This window comes from Pinus tabuliformis, chromosome 1_2, assembly GCF_031772625.1.
Source record: "Pinus tabuliformis cultivar Carrire ecotype Pingquan chromosome 1_2, CPIR1, whole genome shotgun sequence".
Taxonomy (NCBI): Eukaryota; Viridiplantae; Streptophyta; class Pinopsida; order Pinales; family Pinaceae; genus Pinus; species Pinus tabuliformis.
This window is the reverse complement of record NC_142298.1, coordinates 1051219642-1051228051: the sequence shown is the minus strand read 5'-3', so window position 1 is coordinate 1051228051 and position 8410 is coordinate 1051219642. Positions and strand designations below refer to the sequence as shown.

Sequence of the window (8410 nt, the reverse complement as noted above, 5' to 3'; positions counted from 1 at the left end):
CCCTCCCAGGATTGACAATCGGCTTGCACATATGGCTCTTCCTCGACCTCTGTCGTTCAAACCCCTACGATTCCTGAGCAATCAACTCAGCAACTAGATGATACTAGAGTCACCCCCCAACCTTCTTCTTCACTTGTTTCTCCCTCCCCTCCTTCCTCTTCGCTTGGTGAAGTTGGTAAAGCTAAAAACTAAGTAATTAAGAAGAAGAAGAAAGGGAAGGAGAAGGAGAAGAAGAAGAAGGAGCCGAAGGCAAAAAGGGGCAACCGTGCATCGTCTAGCGAAAATCCACACACTGCACCGTCCAGACCTAAATCTCCATGTGTCATTTGCAAAGGAGACCACTATCATCGAGATTGTCCTTGCATCCCTCGGATCTTAAGGGATTGGTCTCCTCGTTTGCACAATCTGGTGTCGTCAACCTCTGACGATCATGTTGAGAGTACACTGTCAACTAGTGAAAACAAAGTCTCTGGACAGAAGGGAAAATGTAAGTTCGCTTGTAAATTGTGTGAAGGCAATCATGCCATCCACCATTGTCCCTTCCAGGATGAAGCTAAAAGAGTCTTGGATGACCGTCCTGATTCACCGCTACGGCTTCCTCCTGGGTACAAGAAACTCTTGCCAAATCCATCGCTAGTTGAAAATCTAACTGACACACCTTTATGGTCAGTAAAAACATCTATCATTGAAGATAAACCCTTTGAGTCCACACCAGACGAAAGTCAAAAGCTCAAGGTGGCGGTCGAGCCGGTCTTGTCTCCGGAAGGTCCATCTTCAGATGATACAGTCACCGAATAGAACGAGAACGACACCATTCAAATTCTTTTCATAAACATAGACTCTGATGAACATGGGGGCAATCTAACCGTTCCTTTACCACAGGAAGGAAGTTCATCAAAGTCATATCAGGCCGTCTATTCAGTCACACCTCCAAGAAACCTAGTCATTTCCTTCGATTCAAATCTACTAGGCAGACCCCATCTACCATCTAATGTACCATTCTAAATCATTGTACAAGCTTACAAAATGGTCATGGTTGGTACTATCATAGATGAAGGGGCTTCTGTGAGTATCCTTTCCTCGACTGCTTGGAAAGCACTTGGTTTGCCATCGCTTATGCCTGAGATGAGAAATCTGACAGGCTTCGACAAAGGAACCAGTCGACCGTTAGGGATCCTTCCAAATGTGGCTATAACTTTGAGAAGGAAAACCGTTTATTTGAACATAATGGTAGTCCAAGGACCTTTAGATTATAATCTGCTCCTTGGGCACAACTATATTTATAGCATGGGAGCCATTGTCTCCTCACTCTTTCGAGTAATGTGTTTCCCGCATGAAGGCAGAATGGTCCATCTCGTAGACCAGCTTTCGTTCCCCGGCTAACACATAGCTAATAGTCAAATACCATCCCTAAATGGTCTTTTCATGGAAGGAATGTCTCATCAATCTCTAGCCCATCCACCCGAAGAACGTGAGTAATTCGGAGGTCGTGACTGAAACCCAGGGGGCATGCACCCTGGTCTCCTTCAGCAGGAAAACTCTGGGTATAGAGTAGGTTTCCGTGAAGGATATGTGACTGGTCCGACACCCGTCCACATAGGAAAATGGGATTAGACCAGATAAGATACCTCCGTTAGAAGGTAGGCCTTTCCTAATAGAACAAATGTTTTGTCTGCAAATTGAAGGGTAACCTAGAAACTCTACTTCACTATACCTAGGGGCATGCAAAATTTTTTCCTGCAAGTGAAGAGGGACCATTTATTTTCTTAGTTTGTAGACTCTCAAACCCTTTAAACTCATAGGATTGGTCATTCCTAGATTGCATGAAAAAGGATACAGAGCAAAGCTTCGAAAGGTGTAAGCTCCATAAAAATGGAATCTATCGATGGGATGTCCTTGTTATACGACTGGCACGAGCAGTTTTTATGTGAAGTTCAAGCTTGTTAAAAATTAAACCTAAGCAATGAGCAAAATTTCCCCCAGAGTTCAAGCTCATTAAAAAATGAATTGATCTTTGGTAAATAACCATTGTGAATGCATTATCATCAGCTTTCTTGAGCCTTGGTCATGTTCTCATCATCACCTCCACTCTGTTTTAGCTGACATACGCCTCCATTTGAGTGTTTACCTTTTTGAGGAACAGTTGCGACGAGTGATTCTGTTAGCTGTCCTTGTGACACTACCATGATTGGAAAATTCCAAACCTTACCTGGAGTCAGCTCCTACCCGAAAATATCACTCGTTCCTCAAAAAACAAGTCTCCTTTAAGCTCTTTTCGTCTGACTCGTAAAATATGAAAACATTGCCAAGCAATTAGCCTCTCCAGCTCGTTAAAGCTATCAGGAGTGCTATCCCTCCTCTAGATTTTAATCTTTTTGGACCTGAGGGATTATTACACAAAAAGATCGAGCACTTGTCTTGTTCGGCTCGTTAAAACTATCAAAAATTCATCCCTTTCGTATTGTTTTATACTTTTTCAGACAAGGGATTGTATGATGAAAAAGATTGTTGGAGTTTCCTTTATGTCCCTTTTCAGACTCTCTAAAATTGAAAAGGACCGAGTTATCTTTGTCGTTAAACTCGTTAAAACCAATAGCAACAAACTTGTCATGTAGACAACAACGAGTTTCACTGTTACTAGGCTCGTTAAAACATAGCGACGGGTTTGCCCGAAGGGAAAATTATAGAACAAGCATATGTTATCCTCCTCAAGCTTGATAAAAATAAAGAGGTACTGGTCAGCAATGACTGGGGAAAAATTGGGAAGAAAACTTGAAGAAACTTTATTGGTAGTAAAGTCGCTCTTGAACATGACACTTTCACTCCATGTCTGAGTCGGGTTGGGTTACTCCGTTCACCGGTCATATTACCATTGGTCCATCATACCATCCATCTTTGGGGTTAACACTACCAATCCTTTTCAGTGTCGCCAATATGTTCAAGAGAATTCGCTCAGAGAATTCACTAACCCATCTTGTGTCTCACCCACTGCAATACATTCATGCTCCATTCTTTCATGACTGCCACCCTGAACCTTGTATCATCAGATCATTTTCACCTCCACAAAGTCATTTGCTCCGTTCTGTGTCGTAGATGTGAGTTTCATTAATGCCCTCCTACAATGGGTCACTTCTTATCGACATCAACTCATTATCCAAGAAGCCAACCTAGGAACAGACCTCTCAGTACTTTGAAGCTTGCATGCCTCAATGGCAAGTTTCTCACTTCCGGCAACAGGTTTACATCAATGGCCTTCGACCGAAAGATTTTGTGTGGTGTTCGATGCCAAGTCCCATTTTCACACCACGTGAATTGTAATGTCGTACCTTCAGGGTTGTCATCATTATCGGTGATTCCTCTCGTGCCTGTTAACAGCTTACATTATTCGCTGGTAATCAGGCGATGTCTTTCCATGTTCGACTCCAAAACATCTTTCACATGGATCAACTTGTACTTCGGGTAAAGATTGAACGAGTTTGAAGACCCCAGATCTAGTTTCATCCATCCAGGCTGTGATATATTCAGGGAAATAAAGACATCAAATGTACTTCATTGCTACATATATGATCATTCGAATCAAAGGATGATGGCTCTATCAGAATCATCAGTCTACCACACAGACGGTTGTCTGTCCTATGTACATGAAATGAATTTATAAAGCTAAGCATGGGGATGCCCACCTTAGCTAGATCATGAAAATATAATGAAGATAATGTATTGTATTGTATCTTATTACAGGTCGCCTTCCAGTTCAAAAAACCTCGGATCCTCATGATAAAGCATTTCACCCGACATCAAAAGATTTTCGACCTCATGCTTTAGGGGGAAACTGTTATAGACATATTTGGGCACTACAACCCCAATCATATATGTCCATAAACCAAAGGCTTATAAGTCCCTAAAAGTGTTGTCTTATACCCTAAAGGAACAAGGTCAGCTGATTACATCATCTCCCAGAAGTTCTCCATGGAAAACTGCTCAGAACTAGTCAAAACTGAACCATCCAGACTGCTGAGTGCTAAGGGTGTGATTCATCTCACCTGCTCAATGCAAAAAGTGTGATGCATACTATAAAGCCCTTCTATAGGGTGTGATAGGCGAGAGTAGACAAATGGCAGAGACAGTTTGCAAGGTGGATGATCATGGAATCTTCCAGAAACTTCTCCTGTGACACTTGCCTCTCTGAATTCGCCCAGGGATGAGTAAGAGATCATGAATCTCCAAGTGGAACCAAGAACTATCAGAGAGAGGAAACTAATCAAAGTCCCAGAAGCTGACTCACCCCCCTACAAACATCTATATATGGATCCCTCATCCCAGAGATCCAGGGGCTGGAATCTTGTATTTTGTAAGGAAGTGATGTTGGTTTCTTGGTGGAATATCATAGTGTTGGGTGATATAAGATTTTCATGAGATGAATAAGGGCTTTCATGCTGGGAGGATGACGTTGAGTCAGATCAATGGGTTGTAATCCTCTTTTCTACTCTTTCTATCAATAAAACTATTCAAGTTTTCCTCCACATTCTTGTATGTTTGATGATATATGCATTTGTGTGGTCAATATATATCTAGTCCTATATTGTTTATGACTGTAGATCTCTCTTCTTCGATAGTGCTATGCTGCTTTGACTTTACAGTTGCTCTTCAAGCTGGGTAAGCAAGGAAGGAGCGGCAAAGATCTGTTAGAAGGGAGAGGAAACAAGCAAGGGATCAAGCGCAAGACTGAGGTTGGTATTCTTTTCTCCCCTCTCATCTACTTCTCATAAAGGAAAACGAAAGTGGTTTTAGTTTGTTTGTTTCTAAGATAACTACCCGTCTTAGTGGGACTAGCAGCTCCGAGTGGACACTAGATTTCCCGATAACAATATCGTGTTCATGTTTATGAGAATCCGCATGAGTTAGAATATTTCAAACGTATCCCAACACACCTTGGTGTTAGAGCTTCTACATCTGAGATGCGTAAGGTTGTTGTTACAAGTGACCCTCTATCCCCTTCTCATCAAACAACTATGGCTCCACAAGATGAGGTGAGGGAAGCTGAGAACCTATTGATCTATAACCATCTCCTCCTACACCACATGCTCAGGATTTCTGTGCAGATTTGGACTGTAACTCTGATGGTTGTCATGTGGTCCTATCTCCTCATCCTCCATCCTTTGTACATTTAATCCTCTGTATTTTGGTTTGGTGTGTTCATCTGTCTCGGATCCAACATGTGATGTTCATGAGGATCAAGTTTTGGATGGAGTTGGTGTTGAAAAACCAACTTGTGCTATTATTGTTTATGAGTGTGTGGTAATTTGAACAAGAATCTACGGTGAAGGATGACCTTCTTCTGTCTGCACCTTGTCTACTCTATCCTAACATCTTCCATGATTCTGTCAACTCTATTCCATCTTGTGAAAATTCATTTCCAGATGTTTCTACTTCCGATATTTCGCAGAAAATGTGGGATGCCAGTATTTCATTTGATTGTGGAGAGGAAAAACCTATCTTCCTTGATCCTTCCAATCTCTCATCTTACCTTTTTGGAAACAGAGGGTGAAATTTCTTGTTTTCCATCATCCCCTCTTTATGATTCATCAGAGCATGAGGATTTCATTGTTCATCATCGTGATTATTCTGATCATGTCTGTCATGATCTTTTCATTCATTCATTCGATCATGATTATGATTTTCCTATCGTTGATATTTCTAAGCCATCGATCTTTGATGATCCATCTTATGATGAATTAGAAACTCGTTAAATTTTCGAGGAACTTCAGCCCGAGATGATGGTTATGTTAGGTTCTTGTAACCTTGAGGTTAGTTCCAATTTTGATAAAAAATCTATTGAAATTTTCTAGGCTACTCATCACTTTGTTGTTTACATTGAAAATAAATCTATTTCATAGTTTTAACATCCTCCACTAGACTTACATGATCCTATTGCTAAAGCATTGGACGAGTCATATGTAGCAAGCACTGTTGCAATTTTTTTTTTTTCTTCTTTCTTTATGTTTTCTCACTTTTCAAGTTCGAAGGTGTGTACATGCTTGTCTTGTACTTGCAATGTGTTAGGACACCATGATACTTTCGCAAAGTGCCTTTCATGTGCTTTCCATCTTTACTTTTCTGTTGATGGATACAAGCTTCGAACGTATTGGTTTGTATAGTTTAATATTTTTGTTTATTGGTTTTGTTGCATATCTTTCTTATCGATCACTCTTTCGCCTACATGGGCCAACCAATGCATCAATGGATGCATTACAAATATCACTTTACGTGAGTTGGCCTATGCTCTTCTTAGGTTAGGAGTAGGAGTAGTGTTTACATTTCTTGTTTGTTTCCTGATTTTCTTACTTTGTTTTTATTTTTCTTGCTTCTTTCCTTTGTTTGTTTTCTTTTGCACCTATAGGTTAGTTTTCGCATGAATATGTGTTTTGCTTCCTTGACAATCTAGGTGAAATCCAAGAGGAACTTATGCAATTATCAACACTTGGTTTTCTATATATTCCCTCTCTTTATGTGAATATTTAATTTATTCTAGTCGATGATACCCTAATGGAAAATATGCTCCTTTCAAAGAGAGTCATGGTGAAATCACGATGCTTGCACTCTTAATTAGTACCACATACTCTAATCGATTTTCTATTTTCAGTTAACCCTTGTCAACTCAGTCAACTAGAGTAAGGAATGTGGGGGGGGGGGACTTTAACAAGTATGTCAGAGGTATATATAAATATCTTATTGGCTTAGGGGGTCCTGACCCAGGTTGAGAGTTAGTTGCACCAACCAACAAATCCCTACACTATTGGCCCTTTCGGCAATAACCCATGTAGCATAGGCTCTAATCTCACTCAAAGCAGTATGGGGGGATGCAAGAACCAAGATTCTACACCCATAGACACATCTGATGTCTTTTAGCGCCTTAGATCTGCCTTCACGCAAATCGATAAGCCCTTAGGGATCGATACTACAACTCTACTAAAACAGCCTTCAGACCTCCACAAAGGTCTACGATCAGTCTTTACGGACTCTTAACAGTTGATTTATCCACTTACACGCATTAGAGAAAATTCCTAAATTAGTGTTCGCGTAGATCTACTTAATTTATTTAGTAAACATAACATAATTCGTCACTGTCTTCGCGAAAGTACTTAAAATGCCTTGCGTACATTTACTAAGACTTATTCAGGAGAATCGTGCATCATTAGATCAATATTTCATAAACACAATATTCATCCACAACATATATTGTAAACATAATAAAATAGAGATAGACAGATATACACAATATTTCTTTAGTAACTTTCTTTATTTCTCTTCAATTCAACTTTACAGACTCCAAACTACCCTGCGCACTCAGCCACAAGGATCTGCGCACTTAGCTGCAGACTCTACCTAGGCCTTTGCACACTCAACTATAGATCCTTTCTTCTCCTATCTGACCCACTTCTTTGTGCTATCACTTTCCTCTTACTGACCCCTTTCATCCAATATTATGCCTTAGACTCTCTAAGACATAGCTAGTTATATCTGTTTACATACAATCCCATGGTCCGTGGACCATGGGTGGGTCTCAAAACCAACTCAACTTTTAAATAATCAAGGGGCTAAAACCCCTTTGACTCCTAATAATATACGTGCTCTGCATCCATAAATCACAGAGAATTTATATTACTTACAAAAAATACATCAAAATTTGGGTTATTTTAACCCCAAAACTGAATCGAGGGACCCCATCCAATAGGCCCCCAACACAAAGATTGTGACTCGCCCTCGAGTCACCCAGCTGACACTGTGATCTTGCTGTGAAGACCCTCCAACTCCACCTGAATTACTGCAACCTCGTGAGTGCTCTGCGTAGCTGCCTGCTTGACCTCCTCGACTAACTTATTTGTAGCTGGTCCTTCTGCAGCCAACCTCATTGTCTGTTGCATCTGTTGTAAGCCTTTAAGCTTGTCTTGGACGGTGGTCATTACTTGATAAGCCTCTCCCAACCATCGCTGCAACCTACCCTTAAGAAAGGCCTCCTTCTTCTGTGCTTCTTCCACCTACGCGAGGAGCTTCTTGCCCTCCTGTAATTTAGCTAGGCGTTGCGCTGGTGCGATGGAGTGCATTGTTGCCCTAACTTTGTCGTACTTCTGCTTTAGTTCCCTGACCTCTATATTAAGTGTCTACAGGTTAGGATATTCCTACAAATTTGTGACCAACTCCATAGCTTGCTCAAATAAGGTTGTTCAGTCTACAACGGTGGAATCTAGAGTGGTCATTCCTTCCTTGATCACGGCTCTGCGCTGCTCCCAGACCTCCGATGGAGTCGTGGGATGCAACTTTAATTGTAGCTCAGTGATCTTCATGTTGAGTTCAAATTGAACTTGGTTAACTTCAGCTTTGGCTTCGCGCACACCAGCAACTAATTTTCTAA

General features: G+C 41.0%; 1 pseudogene; it reads right to left on the bottom strand.

Annotated features, from left to right (window-relative positions):
• Window positions 1-7961, bottom strand: part of LOC149209742 (helicase-like transcription factor CHR28 pseudogene) — a 51663-nt pseudogene extending 43702 nt beyond the window's left edge.
• Window positions 7962-8410: the final 449 nt, after the last annotated feature.